We start from the raw sequence: 24,350 nt of genomic DNA, 5'->3' as shown, positions 1-24,350 counted from the left end.
GGGGAATAATGTGACGGTGACTGAGGACCTGTTCACATGCTTACAGGGGGACACGTGTCACCCAGTCACACAACCCTTGATTTGTGAGGAAGAATAAAGAGTGAATGGAGGCAATTGTTAAGATGCAGACCAGAAACTCCAAGGTGTTTTGTGAGGTTAGCCTGGACCCTTGGTTTTACATTTGATTTTGGCATTGATGAGCATGAGGTGTTTCACTCCAGGTATGAATCAAGTGACCCACTAGGATGCTTTTATCAAACACAGTTTATTTAAGAATGCAGTTAGAATATAACAACAAGAATTAGCATAACCTTCACCAATTGCAACACTTAAACATAACACAGTATAACTCTTAACAGCTAGCTATCTCTGTTGTTCCAATATAAAGCAATACCCACAGACATGCACCCTTCTCCAACATTAGTTAGCACAAAAACAAGTAAGCTCATGTGTTGCCGATTTCCAGCTTTTTAACACTTCCGGAGAGCCAACAGACAATTGTTTTCAGAGAAGGATGTCGCCTCCGAACCGCGGAGAGGTAACCCCAGTCTCTGACAGCTTCCAACACAGCAACACTTAAACAGCAAAAACTCCAACTTCAGAGAGGGAAACAGCACTGCAGTTTGTCTTAACTTCAAGCAGCTTCTGAAAGAAGAATAAAAACTAGAATGTTCTGTGAAAAATAGCTGTCCCTCAGTCACATGACATAACCTGTCAATCACCCGCAATCAAGCTCTACTCTGCCATCCCAGGGGAAACACTGAAACAACAGAACACTGCATTAGTTCAGATTAAAATCAACATGATGTCAATTATACTGCTTCAGTAACAATAAAGGAAACCGGCTACAGACAGCACGGTGCCGACAACATAACCTGCAGAGAAACATGATTAAAATAGAAACTAGAAGCAGGAGTTGGCCATTCGGCCCTTCGAGCCTGATCCACCATTCATTTTGTTCATGGCTGATCATCAAATTCAATATCCTTCAATATTCAGTATATTTCTTCAAGACATAGTTTGTAACAAAATGTACATTCCAACACGTCCTTCAGCCGGTTCCATGTGACCGGTGATGGGCACACAAGCTCTGTGTGTTGCAGGCACCAGAGAGTCTCCTGTGTCCATCCATTCGACCGCACACTCTCAGCTCCACAACCAGTATCACAATCAGCGATTTCCCACACTATCTGCTGTTCTCCGACAGGAAGCAAAGAGTCGGAATAAATGGGTGTTTTTCCAGTTGGAGGAAGGTAACTAGTGGCGTGCCGCAGGGATCGGTACTCGGGCCGCAACTGTTTACCATTTATATAGATAATCTGGAGGAGGGGATGGAGTGTAGGGTAACGAAGTTTGCAGACGACACAAAGATAAGTGGAAAAGTGAATCGTGTGGAGGACGGAGAAGATCTGCAGAGAGATTTGGACAGGCTGAGTGAGTGGGCGCGGATATGGCAAATGGAGTATAACGTTGATAAATGCGAGGTTATACACTTTGGAGGAAATAATAACAAATGGGATTACTATCTCAATGGAAACAAATTAAAACATGCTACCGTGCAAAGGGACCTGGGGGTCCTTGTGCATGAGACGCAAAAGCCCAGTCTGCAGGTACAACAGGTGATCAAGAAGGCAAATGGGATGTTGGCCTATATTGCGAGGGGGATAGAATATAAAAGCAGGGATGTCTTGATGCACCTGTACAGGGCATTGGTGAGGCCGCAGCTGGAATACTGTGTGCAGTATTGGTCCCCTTATATGAGGAAGGATGTATTGGCATTGGAGGGAGTGCAGAGAAGGTTCACCAGGTTGATACCGGAGATGAGGGGTTTGGATTATGAGGAGAGGCTGAGGAGGTTGGGTTTGTACTCGTTGGAGTTTAGAAGGATGAGGGGGGATCTTATGGAGACTTATAAGATAATGCGGGGGCTGGATAGGGTGGAGGCGGAGAGATTCTTTCCACTTAGTAAGGAAGTTAAAACTAGAGGGCACAGCCTCAAAATAAAGGGGGGTCGGTTTAAGACAGAGTTGAGGAGGAACTTCTCCCAGAGGGTAGTGAATCTCTGGAATTCTCTGCCCACTGAAGTGGTGGAGGCTACCTCGCTGAATATGTTTAAAGCGCGGATGGATGGATTCCTGATCGGTAAGGGAATTAAGGGTTATGGGGATCAGGCGGGTAAGTGGTACTGATCCACGTCAGATCAGCCATGATCTTATTGAATGGCGGGGCAGGCTCGAGGGGCTAGATGGCCTACTCCTGCTCCTATTTCTTATGTTCTTATGTTCTCCCAGCTCCAGCGCTGCTAATTCTACGTGTAAGGATGGCAAGATCTGGACGCTGTCAGCATTTTTACTTCATTCCCTGACCTTTCGTGCTCTCTTCTACAGGCACATAAAGTTCCATTGTTACTCTCCCATCAAAGACACAAGCCTGTGCTGGTTAGGTGATAGAAAATAGGAAGACTTTTCTATCACCTAGATGGGCAAGAATATCAGAAGAATGGAACACCAACCACCTTCAGATTCCCTCCCAAGCCAGTCACCAACCTGACTTGGAATATATTGCTTTTCCATCACTGATGTGGGATCATAATCCTGGATGTCCCTTCCTCGCGGCATTGTACCAGAGGATCTTCAGAACTTAACAAGATGGTTCACCATCCCCTTCTCGAGGACAATTGTGGATGGGAACAAGTGTTGGCATTGCCAGTGACACCATCATCCCATGAAAGAATTAAGGAAGACCAGCGCTACCCACTGAAGGGATGGGTAATTGTGCCCAAACATAGTTACAGAGGAGAGACACACAGCTGCTACAGGGCAATTGGAGTGACCATTGAGCAGGCCATAGGGTTTCTAAAGATAGATCTGATGGAGCCCTTCAATATACCCAGCAAGGGTCTCAAATGTCCAGGTGTTGTGCTGTGTTCCATACAACCTGGATCTAGAGTGGAGAAGCTTTGAACCAAGTGTGACTTTGAACAAGTGCGATGTTGACCAATGCTTCATGATGAGGAATCCCATGGACCACAGGCCAGGGACCATGGGATATGTCTTAGGGAGGGTCGAGATTCAGTGATACAGACATGTTTTGCATGAGTCACACTCATACAGCCATTCAGTGTAATAAATCTTCACCATCTCCAGCACTGTTGCTGTTTCTGTGAATGTTTTATAATTTCCCTGGAGCCGTCACGACATGAAACAAAGGTATTGGAATTGTATTGACCTGATTCAGTGCTGTATTTCCCATCTCACATTCCCAGTGAACTGTTAAAGACCCAGTAATGTGGTGAACGAGTTTTTTCGTGATGCTCCATCTCTAAATTTACTGAAAATACATACGTAACAAGGTCACCAGTAACAAAAAAGTATAACCCAGTGAATCCCAAGGATCAACCCCACCATGACAACCACCGCCATCCCCGCACTTTCCGCTGAGCTGCAGGCAGCATCTTACCTCTCTCCACTCCTCTGGGAATTTCGATGACCGTGGCCTTTGTCCTCGGATTTCCTGAGTCCTGGAAGGATCCGGCCAACTGCGGGTCCTCTGCACAGATGCTGGAGTTGTCTCTGTCATCATAGCTTTTGGGGTGTTTGTGTCACAGTCGGAGCAGAAGGGGACCCACTGCCCACACCAGGGGCATCCTGAGAGGAGCTCCTGAATACTGCAGGCAGCCGCACCTCTATCCATTCAGGGCAAACTGGACCCTCCCTGCTCAGCTGGGGAGGTCCTGACAGTGACTCCAGGCACATTTTCCCACCCCTCCCACAGCCCGTGTTCCACAGAGCTCATGGAGGTGGTGAGAACATGCAGGTTCATGTGTATTTCCTGTGGGTGATAGGCTGGATGTGACTCTCCATGAAGGTCACCAATCTCTCTGTGGAGGATGCTATTTGTGCTCATACCTGAGACATGGTAACACTGCTGGCCTGGATTGACTCCTCCATCCTTTGTGTATGGATACACACAGCCTTTGGAAACTCCACCGGATGTTAAAATACCTTACGCTGCAGCTCCAGTATCTGCTGCATTGTTAAAGACTCCAGTCACATTTAATCTTCCTGAAGCTGGCTCTTCCCTCTCCCCTCAAGAGTGTGAGTGAACTCAGCTATTCCTGCCTCCATCAGCTGCTCGGGTTTGTCTGTGCTGCTCTGTGCTGCCAGATTGTAACCCCTTTGCTACTCGTGTGAGACAGAATCTGCTGTGGCCGATGTTATGGGGAATAATATGACAGTCCGTCCTCTGACGACCCCACCTCATCTTCAGAGCTGCACGCCCGTCTCCCACTCACCGCAGCTGTTGATTTGTGAGAGAGTGAAGAATGTTAGAGGGTAATGCACATTCCAACATGTCCTGGAGACTGTTCCTAACCCAGAGCTGCATGTGACCAATGGAAGACACACAAGCACCAGGTTTGGGACTCAGCAGCAGATCCTCTCCTGTGCCCATCCATTCACTCACTCACTCTCTCTGGATCCACAACCCATCTCACCATCAGCGATTGCCCACCCAGCCTCCAGGTCTCCCAGCTCCAGCACTGCATCTTCCATTGGCATAAGGATGACACAATCCAGACACTGTCACTCTTGGCTCCTTCTCTGACGCTGTGTGCCCTCTTCTACAAGCACATAAATTTCCATTGATACTCGCCCATCAAAGACACACACAAGCCTATGATGCTGCCAGACTGCCCATCATGGGACCACCAGGATGGTCACTCAGTGTCGGCAGTGCAGCAGTCATCTCTGACTGACCGAAACCCTTCACAGAGAGGCTGACATGTTCCTGAAGATTGATGCTGCTGTCTGGACATTGCCAGTGTCTGGGTGGAGATGGTCTTTCCACAATTTCTCTTTCATCCTTATTCACATATCAGCCTGTAAGTTTAACGCTCACCTTGTCAGAACATATCAGGTTATTGATCCTTTTGCCTCACTGCAGCCACGTGCTGCCTGCTCAGGGCCTCGGCAGTTTCTATCCAGACTTGTTTCGGTTGATGTGACAGGTCTCATCCTCCAGTCCTGAAGGAACAGAACCTCCCTCCAAACCGATATATCCTTGAGAATTTCCAGGGAAGTGTCAGCGAATTGGGTTTAATCTGCCGTCTGCCATTTCAGCCCTTTGTTCATTAACCAGGGCTCCCTCACTGCTCCCTTCAGAGCCTTTAAAAGTGCTGCTGGCTGCCTTTACATCTGGTGTGGTGATGCTGGCGTTGGACTGGGGTAAACACAGTAAGAAGTTTAACAACACCAGGTTAAAGTCCAACAGGTTTATTTGGTAACAAAAGCCACACAAGCTTTCGGAGCTCCAAGCCCCTTCAGGTGAGTGGGAATTCTGTTCACAAACAGGGCATATAAAGACACAGACTCAATTTACATGAATAATGGTTGGAATGCGAATACTTACAACTAATCAAGTCTTTAAGAAACAAACAAGGTGAGTGGAGAGAGCATCAAGACAGGCTAAAAAGATGTGTATTGTCTCCAGACAAGACAGCCAGTGAAACTCTGTGGGGGTTACAAATAGTGTGACATGAACCCAATATCCCGGTTGAGGCCGTCCTCGTGTGTGCGGAACTTGGCTATCAGTTTCTGCTCAGCGACTCTGCGCCGTCTTCGCGAGTCTTCGGCCCTTCGAGCCTGATCCACCATTCATTTTGTTCATGGCTGATCATCAAATTCAATATCCTTCAATATTCAGTATATTTCTTCAAGACATAGTTTGTAACAAAATGTACATTCCAACACGTCCTTCAGCCGGTTCCATGTGACCGGTGATGGGCACACAAGCTCTATGTGTTGCAGGCACCAGAGAGTCTCCTGTGCCCATCCATTCGACCGCACACTCTCAGTTCCACAACCAGTATCGCAATCAGCGATTTCCCACACTATCTGCTGTTCTCCCAGCTCCAGCGCTGCTAATTCTACGTGTAAGGATTACAAGATCTGGACGCTGTCATCATTTTCAGTTCATTTCCTGACCTTTCGTGCTCTCTTCTACAGGCACATAAAGTTCCATTGTTACTCTCCCATCAAAGACACAAGCCTATGCTGGTGAGAACCTGACTGACCATCATGTCTACGCAGGGAAAGCCTCTTGCCTGTGACCATCCCATTCTCACAGTGCTCGAGTTATCTGACTAACTAGAACCCTGCAGAGAGAGGCTGACATGTCTCTGACAGTCGATGCTGCTTTCTGGGCATTGCCTGTGTCTGTGTGGGGATGGCCTTTCTACCATTTCACTTTCATTCTCATTCGACCCCATATGCCTCAGATTATATGCTATAAAATGCTTCACCACCTTGTCAGAACTTGGCAAGTTATTCATCCTTTTGCCTCATGCAACCATATAACCCACGCCTACTCAGGTCTCCAGTAATCTCCATCCCGATATACTTGGATTGATGTGGCAGATACTGTCCAGCCCTGAGAGAACAGAAATTTGCTCCAGACTCACGTAGCCTTGGGGAAGAGTACCAAGTGTTGCCAAGTGCATCATTGAATTGAGTTTAACCTTTCTCCTCCCATTCCAGCCCTGTGTTCTTAACCAGGTCTTCCTCACTGGTCTCTCCAGAGCTGCTGCCTATCAAAGTGCTGCCCGTGCCAGCATTGCCTGAACCGGGACTTCCCCTGCAGCGAGTGGTTAAGGGCTGGAGTTCACTGTCGGAGAGTGTGGTGGAGACACGTTCAGTTGAAAATTTCCGAAGGGAATTGGATTATGACCTGAATAGGAAGATTGTGCAGGGTTACGGGGAGAATTTGGGGGAATGACACTTAGTAAATTGCTCATTCAGAGAGTCAGTGCAGAGAGCATGGGCCGAATGGTCTCCTTCTGCTCTGTAACAATTCTGTGATTCTACCTGAGAGAGATACCAATGGCCCTTTGTGGACACTGGCTAAATTACCTAACCCTGTCGACACTGCAACATCACCAGCTTCCAGTTAAAATCCGATACATTTCCAACCATTATCTTCACAGAATTATTGCGGAGCACCACGAGGCGAAATGTGTCGGCACCGGCTCACCAAACTAGGATTAGGAATTTGTCTCATTCTACTGCCTTCTCCTCGTATCTTTGCACATTGTTTCATTCGATTGTTCATCAACTGCCCTCTGTGATGCCTCGAATCAGCCTGCCTCCACCACACTTCCAGACTGTACATTCCAGACCCGAACCACTGGCAGTGTGAGAAAGGTTTCTCTCTCATCATCAACCCCACCACACACTCCATTCCTGAGCCACTGACCATCCCATGTCCCTCCCTGTGACTCAGGGTAAGGACATGGGAATCCTGTGCTCTTCCCTTTCACCATCATCCTTCTTGTCATTTAATCACTCCGGCACTTCCATTTTGTTCTTGTCACCCGCCCATCCCCAGCTCCCTGTCACTTCAAACAATTTAATTCACTGCTACTTCCAATTTCTAATTTTAGCTAATTGAACTGAAACTAAATCTGTTTCTCTCTTCACAGATGCTGCCTGTCCTGCTGAGATTTTCCACATATTTTATTCATATTTCAGATTTACAGCATCAATAGAATTTTGCCTCCTGTATGAACAGAAGTTGTGTTTCTTGAATGTCCCGCACTGTACATTATTATTGTTAATGATCTTATTCTTAAAAACACTGTTGATGTACCCTGATTCCTGTTATTTTTCTCTCTGATCTCCAGTCTGAATAATAACTATCTCACAGATTCTTGTGCCGAGGACCTGGCCTCTGCTCTCAGTCCAAACCGCTCACTGATAGATCTGTATCTGGGTTCCAATAACCTGGGAGATTCAGGAGTGAAACTGCTGTCTGTGGCTCTGAGGAATCCGGATTGTAAAATACAGGAACTGGAGTAAGTAGCAGACTGTGTGAGATTGTGTTTATAATAACTGAATATTCAACAATATAATTTCACCACTGGTATTTGTATAAAAAACACTGCCCATTACTATTGGCGTCAGTTATGAATAAGGAAAACTGCTTTTCCTCTGACTCCTGTTGCTTCTCTCTCTGATCCCTGAGCAATGGGATGTCAGTCCCACAAATCCTTATGTTGAGGGAGTGGGGGAATAATGTTATGGTTCACCCTCTGAGGTCCTCTCCTCCTCCTCAGATGCTCACAGCTCTCCCCGGACACAGCATCCATTGATTAGTGAAAGGGGAGAGAGTGAATAGATGACAGTAAATGGAGGACAGGACATGGTGGTGGAGTCTCACTGTTCGTAACAGATGTCAGTACAGCAGCGAGAGCTGAACTTAGTTCAAGATGCAGAATCAGTTTGGATAGAGATATCATTTAACAAAGTTAAAAGTTCACTTGTGGGAATCATTTTTCGGCTCCTAACAACAGTCACAATCTCCGACACAGTACACAGGAAAAATAATGGGGCCTTGTAAAAACATATTGCAATAACCACGGGTGATTTTAATCTTCATATACAAAGAAGAACAAAGAACCGCACAGCACAGTAACAGGCCCTTCAGCCCACCAAGCCTGTGGCGCCTCCTAACGCTTATTCAGACCCAGAACTTACTGCCAATTTGCGGTTTATATTCCTCTGTTTGTCTCTTGTTCATGTATCTACCAAGATGCACCTTGGACATTGGAAACGTGCCTGCTTCTGCCACCTCCATTGGCAGTGCCTTCCAGGCACCCACCACCCTCTGGGTGAAAACTTACCCCACACACCTCCCTCCAAACTTTGCCCCTCTCACCTTCATCCTGTGCCCTCTTGTAGTTGACCATTCCACCCTGGAGAAAAGTCTCTGACTATCCACCATATTGATGCTTCTCATAATTGTGGATACCTCCATCAGGTCACCCCTCAGCCTCCCTTTTTGTAGTGAAAACAATCTGTGTTTATACAACGTCTCCTCATAACCTAACCGTCCTTGACCAGGCAACATTCTGGTAAACCTTCCTTGCACCCTCTCCAAAGCATCCACATCATTCTGGTCGTGTCGCGAACGGAACTGCAAGCAATATTCAAATGTGGCCAACTGAAGTTTCATACAGCTAGAACATAGAACATAGAACAGTACAGCACAGAACAGGCCCTTCGGCCCACGATGTTGTGCCGAGCTTTGTCTGAAACCCAGATCAAGCTATTTCCTCCCTATCATCCCGAATTACTCCATGTGCCTATCCAATAGCTTCTTAAATGTTCCCAAAGTTTCTGACTCCACTATCCCTGCAGGCAGTCCGTTCCACACCCCAACCAGTCTCTAGAGTAGAAAACCTACCTCGGACATCCTTCCTATATCTCCCACCATGAACCCTTTAGTTATGCCCCCTGGTTACCGCTCCATTCACCCGAGGAAATAGTCTTTGAACATTCACTCTATCTATCCCCCTCATCATCTTATAAACCTCTATCAAGTCTCCTCTCAACCTCCTCCGCTCCAAGAGAAAAGCCCAAGTTCCCTCAACCTTTCCTCATAAGACCTACCCTCCAAACCAGGCAGCATCCTGGTAAATCTCCTTTGCACTCTTTCCAGTGTCTCCACATCCTTCTTGTAGTGAGGTGACCAGAACTGCACACAATATTCCAAATGTGGTCTCACCAAGGTCCTGTACAGTTGCAGCATAACCCCACGGCTCTTAAACTCAAACCCCCTGTTAATGAACGCCAACACACTACAGGCCTTCTTCACGGCTCTATCCACTTGAGTGGCAACCTTCAGAGATCTATGGATATGAACCCCAAGATCTCTCTGTTCCTCCACATTCTTCTGAACCCGACCTTTGACCCTGTAATCCACATTTAAATTTGTCCTACCAAAATGAATCACCTCGCATTTGTCAGGGTTAAACTCCATTTGCCATTTTTCAGTCCAGCTCTGCATCCTATCTATATCTCTTTGCAGCCTACAACAGCCCTCCACCTCATCCACTACTCCACCAATCTTGATGTCATCAGCAAATTTACTGATCCACCCTTCAGCCCCCTCCTCCAAGTCATTTATAAAAATTACAAATAGCAGAGGACCAAGTACTGATCCCTGTGGCACTCCGCTGGTAACTGGTTTCCAGTCCGAAAATTTTGCATCCACCACCACCCTCTGTCTTCTGTTAGATAGCCAGTTACCTATCCAATCGGCCAAACTTCCCTCTATCCCACACATCCTTACTTTCTTCATAAGCCGACCGTGGGGGACTTTATCAAACGCCTTACTAAAATCCATATATATGACATCAACTGCACTACCTCCTCAAAAAATTCTATCAAATTTCTGAGGCAAGACTTGCCCTTCACAAATCCGTGCTGACTATCCCGGATTAAGCTGAATCTTTCTAAATGGTCGTAAATCCTATCCCTAAGGAGCTTTTCCATCAACTTACCGACCACCGAAGTAAGACTAACCGGCCTATAATTACCAGAGTCATTTCTATTCCCTTTCTTAAACAGAGGAACAACATTCGCCACTCTCCAGTCCTCTGGCACCACCCCCGTGGACAGTGAGGACCCAAAGTTCAATGCCAAAGGCTCTGGTATCTCATCCCTTGCCTCCCAAAGAATCCTAGGATATATTTCATAAGGCCCAGGGGACTTATCAATTTTCAGTTTATTCAAAATTGCTAGTACATCTTCCCTCTGAACATCTACTTCCTCCAGCCTATCAGCCTGTGACACCCTCTCTTCCTCAAAAACATGGCCCCTCTCCTTGGTGAACACCGAAGAAAAGTATTCATTCATCACCTCTCCTATCTCTTCTGACTCCATGCACAAATTCCCACTGCCGTCCTTGACCGGCCCTAACCTCACCCTGGTCATTCTTTTATTCCTCATATAAGAGAAAAAAGCCTTGGGGTTTTCCTTGATCCGACCTGCCAAGGACTTCTCATGTCCCCTCCTAGCTCTCCTAAGACCCTTTTTCAGCTCATTCCTTGCTAACTTGTAACCCTCCATCGAGCCAACTGAACCTTGTTTTCTCAACCTAACATAGGCTTCCTTCTTCCTCTTGACAAGACATTCCACCTCTTTTGTGAACCATAATACAGACATGTTTTCCATGAGTCACACTCACACAGCCATTCAGTGTAATAAATCTTCACCATCTCCAGCACTGTTGCTGTTTCTGTGAATGTTTTATAATTTCCCTGGAGCCGTCACGACATGAAACAAAGGTATTGGAATTGTATTGACCTCATTCAGTGCTGTATTTCCCATCTCACATTCCCAGTGAACTGTTAAAGACCCAGTAATATGGTGAAGCATTTTTTTAGTGATGCTCCATCTCTGAATTTACTGAAAATACAGACATAACAAGGTGACCGGTAACAACAAAGTATAACCCAGTGAAACCCAAGGAAGCAACCCCACCATGACAACCACCGCCATCCCCGCACTTTCCGCTGAGCTGCAGGCAGCATCTTACCTCTCTCCTCTCCTCCTGAGAATTGCGATGACCGTGGCCTTTGTCCTCTGATTTCCTGAGTCCTGGAAGGATTCGGCCAACTGCGGGTCCTCTGCACAGATGCTGGAGTTGTCTCCGTCATCATAGCTTCGTGAGGTGCTTGTGTCACAGTCGGAGCAGAAGGGGACCCACTGCCCACACCAGGGGCATCCTGAGAGGAGCTCCCAAATGCTGCAGGCAGCCGCTCCTCTATCAATTCAGGGCAAACTGGACCCTCCCTGCTCAGCTGGGGAGGGCCTGACAGTGAGTCCAGGTACATTTTCCCACCCCTCCCACAGCCCGTGTTCCACAGAGCTCATGGAGGTGGTGAGAACATGCAGGTTCATGTGTATTTCCTGTGGGTGATAGGCTGGATGTGACTCTCCATGAAGGTCACCAATCTCTCTGTGGAGGATGCTATTTGTGCTCAGACCTGAGACATGGTAACACTGCTGGCCTGGATTGACTCCTCCATCCTTTGTGTATGGATACACACAGCCTTTGGAAACTCCACCAAATGTTAAAGTATCCTACGCTGCAGCTCCAGTATCTGCTGCATTGTTAAAGACTCCAGTCACATTTCATCTTCCTGAAGCTGACAATGACCTGTCCTCTCGAGAGTGTGAGTGAACTCAGCTATTACAGCCTCCATCAGCTGCTCGGGTTTGTGTGTGCTCTCCTGTGCTGCCAGATTGTAACCCATTTGCTACTCGTGTGAGACACAATCTGCTGTGGCTGATGTTATGGCGAATAATATGACAGTCCATCCTCTGACCCCTCCCCATCTTCAGAGCTACACGCCTGTCTCCCGCTCACCGCAGCTGTTGATTTGTGAGAGAGTGAAGAATGTTAGAGGGTAATGCACATTCCAACATGTCCTGCAGACTGTTCCTAATTCAGAGCTCCATGTGACCAATGGAAGACACACAAGCACCAGGTTTGGGACTCAGCAGCAGAGTCTCTCCTGTGCCCATCCATTCACTCACTCACTCTCTCTGGATCCACAACCCATCTCCCCATCAGCGATTGCCCACCCAGCCTCCAGGTCTCCCAGCTCCAGCACTGCATCTTCCATTGGCATAAGGATGACACAATCCAGACACTGTCACTCTTGGCTCCTTCTCTGACGCTGAGTGTCCTCTTCTACAAGCCCATAAATTTCCATTGTTACTGACCCATCAAAGACACACACAAGCCTATGGTGCTGCCAGACTGCCCATCATGGGACCACCAGGATGGTCACTCAGTGTCGGCAGTGCAGCAGCCATCTCTGACTGACCGGAACCCTTCACAGAGAGGCTGACATGTTCCTGAAGATTGATGCTGCTGTCTGGACATTGCCAGTGTCTGGGTGGAGATGTTCTTTCCACCATTCCTCTTTCATCCTTATTCACATATCAGCCTGTAAGTTTAACGCTCACCTTGTCAGAACATATCAGGTTATCGATACTTTTGCCTCACTGCAGCCACGTGCTGCCTGCTCTGGCCCTCGGCAGTTTCTATCCAGATTTGCTTGGGTTGATGTGACAGGTCTCGTTCTCCAGTCCTGAGGGAACAGAACCTTCCTCCAAACCGAAATAGCCTTGAGAATTTCCAGGGTAGTGTCAGCGAATTGGGTTTAATCTGCCTTCTGCCATTTCAGCCCTTTGTTCATTAACCAGGGCTCCCTCACTGCTCCCTTCAGAGCCTTTAAAAGTGCTGCTGGCTGCCTTTAAATCTGGTTCCAGCATTGCCTGAATTGTGCTGTCCCCTGCAGCCAGTGGTTAAGCTCTGCAATGCACAGGGATTTGGGGGACGGTGGGGGGATGACACTTAGTGAGTTGCTCATTCGGAGAGTCAGTGCAGACACTGTGGGCCGAATGGCCTCCTTCTGCTCTCTAACAATCCTGTGATTCTGCCTGTGCTGCCTGAGTGCACGGATTTCCCGAACCTGTCAGATATTAATGTGCCCGTTCTGGCTCTGTGTGGAGTTGGTTAGTTCAGTTGGTTCATGTCTCGAGCGTGATGTAGAATGACCCTAATGTTGAGGGTTTGGTCTTCGTACGGGCTGTGGGGTTCATGGAGTCCCAACTCTTCCCATATCCCCACGTTTACTAAGTTGTGTCCCTGAAGCTACATGTAACAAATTGTCTCTCTCTATTGGAGAGAAATGTTAATATTTCATTGGGGACTGTGGCTACTAACACTGTCCACACGGCAACATCACCAACTTCCAGCTGAAATATCGATACATTTACAACCACTGTCTCCACAGAATTCTTACGGTGCCCAATGAGGCCATTTGGCCCATCGTGTCTGTACCAGCTCACCAAATTAGCATTAGGAATTTGAGTCATTCTCCAGCGTTTTTCTCGTGTCCCCGCTCATTGTTTATATTCAAATAATCATCTAATTCCTTTTTGACTGCTTCGATTCAGCCGACCTCCACCACACTTCCCGGCTGTGAATTCCAGACCCGAACCACTGGCAGTGTGAGAAAGGTTTCTGTCGCATCATCTTCAACCCCACCACACACTCCATTCCTGAGCCACTGACCATCCCATGTCCCTCCCTGTGACTCAGGGTAAGGACATGGGAATCCTGTGCTCTTCCCTTTCACCATCTTCCTTTTTGTCATTTAATCACTCTGGCACTTCCATTTTGTTCTTCCCTTGTCACCCGCCCATCCCCAGCTCCCTGTCACTTAAAACAATTTAATTCACCGCTACTTCCAATTTCTAAGTTTAGCGAATTGAACTGAAACTAAATCTGTTTCTATCTTCACAGATGCTGCCTGTCCTGCTGAGATTTTCCACATATTTTATTCATATTTCAGATTTACAGCATCAATAGAATTTTGCCTTCTGTATGAACTGAAGTTGTGTTTCTTGAATGTCCCGCGCTGTACATTATTATTGTTAATGATCTTATTCTTAAAAACACTGTTGATTTACCCTGATTTCTGTTATTTTTCTCTCTCTGATCTCCAGTCTCTGTGTTAATGGTCTCACCGATTCTTGTGCCGAGGACCTGGCCTCTGCTCTCAGTACAAACCGCTCACTGATAGATCTGAATCTGAGTTACAATAACCTGGGAGATTCCGGAGTGAAACTGCTGTCTGTGGCTCTGAGGAATCCGGACTGTAAAATACTGAAACTGGAGTAAGTAGCAGACTGTGTGAGATTGTGTTTATAATAACTGAATATTCAACAATATAATTTCACCACTGGTATTTGTATAAAAAACACTGCCCATTACTATTGGCGTCAGTTATGAATAAGGAAAACTGCTTTTCCTCTGACTCCTGTTGCTTCTCTCTCTGATCCCTGAGCAATGGGATGTCAGTCCCACAAATCCTTATGTTGAGGGAGTGGGGGAATAATGTTATGGTTCACCCTCTGAGGTCCTCTCCTCCTCCTCAGATGTGCACAGCTCTCCCCGGACACAGCATCCATTGATTAGTGAAAAGGGGGAGAGTGAGTGGATGACAGTAAATGGAGGACAGGACATGGTGGTGGAGTCTCGCTGTTAGTAACAGATGTCAGTACAGTCGCGAGAGGTGAACTTAGTTCCAATGATCCAGATGCGGAATCAGATTGGATAGAGATATGTATGAGCAAAGTTAAAAGTTCTCTTGTGGGAATCATTTATAGGCTCCTAACAACAGTCACAATCTCCGACACAATACACAGGAAAAATAATGGGGCCTTGTAAAAACATATTGCAATAACCACGGGTGATTTTAATCTTCATGTACAAAGAAGAACAAAGAACCGCACAGTAACAGGCCCTTCAGCCCACCAAGCCTGTGGCGCCTCCTAACCCTTATTCAGACCCAGAACTTACTGCCAATTTGTGGTTTCTATTCCTCTGTTTGTCTCTTGTTCATGTATCTACCAAGATGCACCTTGGACATTGGAAACGTGCCTGCTTCTGCCACCTCCATTGACAGTGCCTTCCAGGCACCCACCACCCTCTGGGTGAAAACTTACCCCACACACCTCCCTCCAAACTTTGCTCCTCTCATCTTCAACCTGTGCCCTCTTGTAGTTGACCATTCCACCCTGGAGAAAAGTCTCCGACTATCCACCATATTGATGCTTCTCATAATTGTGGATACCTCCATCAGGTCACCCCTCAGCCTCCCTTGTTGTAGTGAAACAATCTGTGTTTATACAACGTCTCCTCATAACCTAACCGTCCTTGACCAGGCAACATTCTGGTAAACCTTCCTTGCACCCTCTCCAAAGCATCCACATCATTCTGGTAGTGTCGCAAACGGAACCGCAAGCAATATTCAAATGTGGCCAACTGAAGTTTCATGCAGCTGTAACATAACTTGACAACTTTTATACTCGATGCCCCGGTCGATGAAGACAAGCATGTTGTCTGCCTTCTTGACCACCTCATCCACCTGTGTTGCTACTTTCAGGGACCTGTAGACTTGTACACACAGATCCCTCTGTAGGTCAGTGCTCCTGTGGCTTCTTCCATTTACTGTATAAATCGCTCAGATTGTCAAAAGTTGAAAAGAAGATTTGTTCACAGAATCTATTCAAGCAATTTCTTGGAGAAGCACGTTCCAGTGCCAATCACAAAACAAGCTGTTTTAGACATGGTGATGTGCAAATGTGTGGCGTTTCCAACAAAAATACATTCCTTTCATTTGGAGAAGAGCAGCAGAAGTGTTCCAGCCGTTGCTAATTCAAGGAGTGTATTAGATTAAGTGAAGATGTGGCACCAGGGTTGGCACTGCTGCCTCACAGCGTCAGGGTCCCGGATTCATTCCAGCTTTGGACGACTGTGGAGTTTTCACGTTCTCCCCGTGTCTGTGTGGGTTTCCCCCGGCTGCTCCTGTTTCCTCCCATAGTCCAAATAAACTGTGCAGGTTGGGTAGATTGGCCGTGCTAAATTGCCCGTTAGTGTCCAAGATGTGTAGGTTAGGTGGATTAGTGGCGTAAATATGTGGGGTTACGGGAAACCGGGCAACTGCAGATCTAATAGTCTGACATTGATGGTATGGAAATCCTATAATAATCTATAATAAAGGAAGTGATAACAGAACACTTTGAAATTAATGGCAGGATTAGACAGGGCCAACATGGATTTATGAAAGGCTGGCACGGTGACACAGTCGTTAACATTGTTGCATCCCAGCCAGGGGCCCGGGTTCAATTCCAGCCTTGGGTGACTGTGTGGAGTTTCTACATTCTCCCCGTGTCTGCCTGTGTTTACTCTGGGTGCTCCGGTTTCCTCCCACACTCCAAAGATATGCATGGTAGATGGATTGGCCATGGTAAAATTGCCCTTCGTGTCCCAAGGTATGTAGGTTAGGTGGATTAGCCCCAGTAAATTAGTGAGTTTATGGGGAGCGGACCTTGGTAAGTTACTCTGTCAGTGTGTCTCGATGGGCCGAATGACGATTCCTTCACTAGGGATTCTATAGTTGCATGATTCACTCACAAGAGGTTATTAAATAAAATTGGAGCACGTGGGATTGGGAGGAATATACCAGCATGGATTGAGAACTGATCAATGGACAGAAACAAGGAGTTGGAATAAATGGGTTACTTTTGGGTTGACAGCCTCTAACTAGTGGAGTACGGCAGGGATCAGTGTTTGGGTCTCAGCTATTCAGAATCTACATCAATGATATGGATGTGGGGATCAAATATAATATTTCCAAATTTGCGAATAATGGAAACCTAGGTGAAAATCTGAATTGTGAGGAGGATGCAAAGATGTTTCAAGGGGATGTGGAGAGGCTCAGGGAGGCTCCACAACTGGAGTAATGTGTACAGTGTTGAGCTCTACTTAAAAAAGGATAGAATTGTATTGGAACCAGTTCAGAGAAAGTTCACTCGGCTGATTCCTGGGATGGTGAGGTTTATTTTACAAGGAAAATTTGGGCAGATTGGAGCAATATCTATGAAAGTTCAGAAGGTTAAAAGGTGATCGCATTGAGGGGATGAGACAGGGTGGTTGCTGAGAGGCTGTTTCTTCTTGTAAGAGAGACCAGAACAAGGGGACAGATTTTAAAATGTAATTGTCAGTCCCTTTAGACTGAGATGAGGAGAAATTTATATTTTTGATGGTGGCTGGTCAGTGGAATTCTCTTCCCTAGAGACTCGTGGCGGCCGAGTCATTGAATATATTCAAGGCTGAGTTAAGAATGATTTTGGATTGAGAAGTGAATCAAGGGTTACGGGGAAAAGAGTTGAGACTATAATTAGATCAGCTGTGATGGAGTATGCTCGAGGGGCTGAATGGCCTTCTGCTGCTCCTAGTTATTTTGTTCCTATCCCAATACGTCCTTCAGACTGCTCTCTGTGACCAGTGATGGATAAACAAGCTCTATGTTTTGTCCTCACCAGACGCTCTCCTGTGCCCATTCATTAGGCCACCCACTCAACCCATCCCACCAGCAGTAATTACCCACTCTGCCCCCAGGCCTTCCTGATCCAGCACTTCATCTTCCATTGGCGTAAGGATGGCAAGACCTGGATGTCTCCACTCTTCTTCACTCATTCCCTGATGATATTTGCTCTCTTTCCAAACACATAAATTGTTACTCACTCATCAAACACACGCAGTAGCCCAGGGTTGTCCAACGTGTGGACCAAGGGGTGAATGTGACCCTCGAAGCCCCTCAATGCGGCCCCCGGAGCGAGTTTCCAGAATCTCAGTCACACAGTTCAGTTTGAATGGAAGAATCTGCATGGAGCTGCTCCTCCAATCACATCCCGTTTCTTTCCCATGTTTGCTGCTGATAGGTTTTTGAGCCGATCTGCAGCAAATGTGGGAGAGAAACAATTTGTGATTGATGAGGATTAAACTCTAATAATCATCTTTATTTATTACTCATTATTGTGCTCCGCAAGTTGTTTCTTTTCATATCTCAGTTTAGTTTTTAATTGAAATTTCTGCTGTGCCAAACTTTATCATTCTGAAATTTACTCATCGGCCGCTTGAGTGAGAAAAACATTGACGTGTGTTTGCCCAGTGAATATGTTGGTCAGCCCTGCTCCAGCCTATGCTGGTGCCAGCCTAACGGACATGTCTCTGACAGTCAATGCTGCTGCCTTTGCATTGTAAGAGTTTTAACAACACCAGGTTAAAGTCCAACAGGTTTATTTGGTAGCAAATACCATTCTCTTTCGGAGCGCTGCTCCTTCGTCAGATGGAGTGGAAATCTGCTCTCAAACAGGGCATAGAGACACAAAATCAAGTTCCAGAATACTGATTAGAATGCGAATCCCTACAGCCAACCAGGTCTTAAAGAGACAGATATTGTGAGAGAAGGCAGCATTGAGCACAGGTTACAGAGATGTGTATTGTCTCCAGACAGGACAGCCAGTGAGATTCTGCAAGTCCTTTGCATTGCCAGTGTCTGGGTGGAGATGTTCTATCCACAATTTTCCCCTCATCCTTATTCACATATCAGGCTGTGCTGCACTCACCGTGGCAGAACACATCAGGACATTGATCCTTTTCCACTCTGTAACCACGTGTCTGAAACCTGCTCACCTCCCAGCAATCTCCATCCACACTGGCTTGTACCGATGGGATAATCTCCTCCCTTCCTGAGGGAACAGGACCTCCCTCTGAGCCTGAGCAGCCGGGAGGAGCCCCTCCAGGGAGGAATTAGTGATTGGGGGGCAACCCTTGCTCTGCTTTCTGACATTTCAGTCCTTCATTCAGTAAGCAGAGCTCCCTCGCTGCTCCCTCCAGAGCTGCTGTGTTTGAAAGTCCTGCTGCCTTTGGAGATGGTGCCAGCATTGCCTGAACCAGGACTGCCCCGTGCCCGGGCTGCCTCAGTGGGCACCTCCCCCTGCCTGCCAGCCGTTAATTGTCCCCCTCTGACAATATCACCTTCATAACTCTGCCTATCCTGCCCACACGGACACACCACCCATTTCCAATCCCCATGCTGGGACTTCAGAGCTTCTGGTAAAATCACAGCCATTATCTTCAACCTCACCACAAACTGCATTCCCAAACCACTGACCATCCCATGTCCCTCCCGAGCCACTCTGAGTAAGGACACGGGGATCCTGTGATTGTGGTCCTGTCCCATCATCACTTTTATCATTTAATCACTCCTGTAATTCCAGTTTGTCCTTTCTTTGTTTCTTCCCCAGCCACCCACCGCTGTCACTTCAAACCTGTCAATTCACTGCCCGTTCCCAGTTCCAATGGAAGCTCAAACTTTACCCCTGTTTCTCTCTTCACATGTATTTAGCAACCTGCTGAGCATTTCCAGTTTATTTATATTTCATTTTCAGTATTGAGTATTTCCTCATTCTACAGAAATGCAGGTTGTGTTTTTGGAATGTCTGATACAATACATTATTCTTGTTATTAACAGTATTATTTAAAACACTGGGGATTGAGCCTGATTCCTGTTATTCCTCTCTCTGGTCTCCAGTCTGTATGAGAACGCTCTCACAGATTCTTGTGCTGAGGATCTCGCCTCCGCTCTCAGTACAAAACAGTCACTGAGGATTCTGTTCCTGGGATCAAACTCCTTCACAGATCAATCTGTCCCTGCTCTCCGCCGCCTCATACTGACCTGCAGGAGTCTGGAGGTGATCTGGTGAGTGTTTGTGTTAATTTTTAGTGTAACAATTAAAATTTAAATGGATTTAAAATATAAATGTGCCTGAATCTTCCAAGCAGCAGCAATGATAAGCAGATTGCCGGTATGTTAAAAAATTCTCCCAAACTGAAACTGCTGCATATTTCTCCCAGGATCTTCGGCACTGCGACCCTGGGAGCTCCATCAGAGCAGACAAGAGTCGGGGAAGAGAGAGCACACACCCTATTTACAGCACAGCGACCCCGGGGAGCTCCAGCACAGCAGACTAGAGTCGGGGAAGAGAGAGCACACACCCTATTTACAGCAGTGACCCTGGGGAGCTCCATCACAGTAGAGTCGGGGAAGAGAGAGCACGCACCCTATTTACAGCAGTGACCCCGGGGAGCTCCATCAGAGCAGAGTGGAGTCACGTAGAGCGAGCACACCTTATTTACAGCACAGTGACCCCGGGGAGCTCCATAAGTGTTAGTTGATTGTGGGAGTGAATGGGTTGGTGTGTCGCTGGATGAATGGTTAGTCAGGGAGCTGAGGACAGGTTCAAGGATTAGTTCTGGGTGTCTGGAGGGTGGTCGAGTTGTGTTGTGTTGGGTTGGAGGGTTAATCAGCAGTTTGGATGGTGGCTGGGAGTTGGTAATGTTGGGTGTCTAGTTAGATTTGGTTACGTGGTCGGGGGTTGGGATTGGTTAATAGCTTTGGAGAGTAGTGGGTTGGGGTTGGTTCTTGAGTAATCAGTTTAAGTCAGAGATATCGTCAAGAATGTATTCAAGAGGCGGCTGCATATAGCACTTAGGGCGAACAGGATCAAAGGTTATGGGGAGAAAGCAGGATTAGGCTTTTGAGTTGGACGATCAGCCATGATTGTGATGGACGTTGGAGTCGGCTTAAAGGGCCAAATGGCCGCCTCCTGCTCCTATCTTCCATGTTTCTATGTCAGGTCAGGAGAGGGTGGGACGGATGAGGCCAAGTTGGGAGGTTTAGTCAGATTTGTTCAAGGGCTAGTGGGAGGTAGTCGGGCTGGAGGGGAGGGAGAGATGATTTACGGGAGTGACAGCCTGTCAGGGGGAGATACCAGCAGTAGCCAGGCCTGTGACACCACAGCTGGTTCTGCTGTGGGACAGGGTCGGGCAAAGAGCAAGCGAGCAGTAGTAATAGGGGACTCGCTAGTTAGAGGCACAGACAGGCGTTTCTGTGGCTGCAATCGAGACTCCAGGATGGTGTGTTGCCTCCCTGGTGCCAGGGTCAAGGACGTCTCTGAGCGATTGCAGGACATTCTGAAGGGGGAGGGTGAGCAGCCAGAGGTCGTTGTACATATTGGTACCAACGACATAGGTAGGAAAAGGGATGAGGTCCTGAAATGTGAATACAGAGAGTTAGGCAGAAGGCTAACGTGTAGGACCTCGAAGGTAGTAATTTCAGGACTACTATCGGTACCACGTGCTAGTGAGAGTAGGAATAGGAGGATTAGGCAGATGAATGACTGGCTTGAGAGCTGGTGCAGGGAGCAGGGATTTAGATTTTTGGATCATTGGGATCTTTTCTGGGGAAGGGCTGATCTGTTCAAGAGGGATGGGTTACATTTGAACTGGAGGGGGACTAACATCCTGGCGGGGAGATTTGCTCGAGCAGCTCGGGAGCGTTGAAACGAGGTTGGCAGGGGGGTGGGATCCAAAGCAGTAGGGAGACAAAAGAGAAGTTTGAGGACAGCACGGAAGTTAAAGAGAGCACATTAATTAGTAAAGGCAGTGTCAGTAATCCTAGTACCAGACACATCAGACAGAAGCAAGACACAGAGCAAGGGAAGTCCAGATTAAACTGCATTTATTTCAATACAAGAGGCCTGACGGGCAAGGCAGCTGAACTCAGGGCATTGATGGGTACATGGGACTGGGATATTAGAGCAATTACTGAAACATGGCTAAGGGAGGGACAGGACTGGCAGCTCAATGTTCCAGGGTACAGATGCTATCAGAAAGATGGAACAGGAGGTAAGAGAGGAGGGGGAGTTGCACTTTTGATGAGGGAAAGCATCACGGCCGTACTGAGAGGGGATATATCCGAGGGTTCAGCCACTGAGTCTATATGGGTGGAACTGTAGTTTCGGGTGTTTTTTAAAAAAGGGTGGCATGGACAAGTTGGGCCAAATGGCCTGTTTCCATGCTGTAAACCTCTGAGACTCTATGAGTGGGTCTAGTCAGATTGTGGGAGGTGGAGTATGGGGATCAGTGGGAAGTGATTGGGGGACTCGGGTGTGCTATTCAGGTATTAGCCCAGGTGGTGAGCTGTCTAACATTACCTGAGTAACTATCCAGGTAAACTTTGTGGATCTGTCCCAAGTATCTGACTCTAACTGCAGCAGGGGAGTTCCCCAATAGTAGTTAATACCTCTGGGACAATTCCCAGGTAGATCAGTGCGTCAGGACATCCACAGGGTCCCGATGCTCATCTTCGGATGTGTGTCTGGTCTCTGGCGATCCAGAGACCAGAAGATTTGTCCCATTAACTCCAGCCTCCTGTTATTTACTCTGTTGTTCAATCTGTTTATTTCCTGTTTCATCTTTACTCTGTTTCAGGCTGCACTGGAATCAGTTCAGTCCAAATGGAGAGAGACAGCTGGAGCCGCTGCAGGGATCCAGACCGGGACTGAGAGTGACAGTGTGAACATTTCAATCTATAAACATTGCTGCTCCACCGGTTACAGTGAAATCCTGAATTGTGAAGATCTTCGACAGCTCCTTCCAAACCCTTCATTCCTGCCCCTCTCCCTCCCTATTCCATCAGCCCCTCCAGCCTGGCACTGATTTCCCTGCTTACCTGGTTTCCCAGCTGGAAAACTGTTGTAGTTTTAGTCTCCACATTGAAGGAAAGATTGCTGCAAACCATTGTTTAAGCAGCAATGTGTTGTCAGTGTTCTCAGCAACAGAGACTTCAACCTCCTTTCAAAATGGAGCAGCAGAGATCATTCTCCAGAGAGAGAACAGTGTGTGTGTGATTCTGACAGTGTCCAGCAGAGGGCAGATTGGTCAATCTTGTCAGAGTTTCCTCTCTGTCTCTGTGAATGAATTAAAGGCTCCACCAGCCTCTCCTCAAAACCTCTTTCACTATCTGGTGATTAAAGTGACACAATGCCACCATCTGCTGGCGGCTCCCAGCTACTGCAGGTGCTGCTCTCTGTGAGCCTCAGACAAGTTCAGTAAGTCCCATGTCTGCATCTGGGAACCGGTTACTGCAGCGTGAATATTGAACAATATTGACAGGGATTGGAGTTTGCAGCAGGAACCCCGGCTGGTGAATTAACCCTTTTATCACCAGACACTGTACATGAACTCTGTTCCCTCATTCCCCATGGGAGATATTGTGTGGAGATTGTAGTTGGGGATGATCTCAGACTGTAATGTGTACATTTGGTGCAGTTATCAGACACTAATCCCATTCAGAATGGGAGTGGGTAAACTCTGCTGCACTCTGTAATTCCTGTTTCCAAGATAACACACCTGCACCTATTTCCAGACACACAGGCACAAACTGACACCCACACACTCACAAACACAGACAATTGTTCACTCTTATCCACGTACTGACACAGAGAGAAACACAGAATCTCTCTTAAATACTCTCAACACGCAGACATAAACCCACAGAAACGCACATCACAAACCACTATCAAGCAACAAACCCACGCATTGCAGCGGTTAATGAAATCGCAGCGCCCTGTAACCAAATAACATTTAAGTTGGACAACAAGTGATAACATTTCCTCTGAAACCGACATCCCTCGAACGAAAGCAACAAAGGAACACTGGCGCAGCATTGCACAGGATCAGAGCCTCGGAAATGCAGTTTCCTCTTTCCTTGTTCCTTATATCTCACTGAGCAGATGCAGAGCGAGAGCATAGAAAGCTAGAATTCACAATTTCACTCTGTTCCTGCACACTCACCTCAGCTTTATTTAATTTCTGAATGTATGATTTATTTTGGATTATCCCAAAGATCTCAGGACAGATGCATGATGTCAGATATTACCATTATTTATCAAACTGTTTATTTTACCATGACAGATATTACCTGGTGTTTGTCAGATTGTTGCTTTTCATCCATCTACAGTTGCAGATGTCGGCGCTGAAAAGTGGGTAGATATTCTATACCATTAAAAGCTTCACATTGAACCGGGGAAATTCTTCAAAGACTATGAATTAATCACTTTCAAATTAATATCATTTCTTCAGAACAATCTCCTCGCATCACCTATTATTTCAATTTAAATTAACTTTGTGTTGTCTGGTCTGGGCTAGTTTTAACTGAATACTGCTCAGTATGTGACATGATCTATGTTATTGAGTCTTGGAAGAGAAAGGGTTAATGTTGCTGCTCTGTAATTGTA

Source organism: Mustelus asterias, unplaced genomic scaffold (assembly GCF_964213995.1).
Source record: "Mustelus asterias unplaced genomic scaffold, sMusAst1.hap1.1 HAP1_SCAFFOLD_771, whole genome shotgun sequence".
In the NCBI taxonomy this organism is placed as follows: Eukaryota; Metazoa; Chordata; class Chondrichthyes; order Carcharhiniformes; family Triakidae; genus Mustelus; species Mustelus asterias.
The sequence above is the reverse complement of the archived record's forward strand: the minus strand, read 5'-3'. Positions refer to the sequence as shown.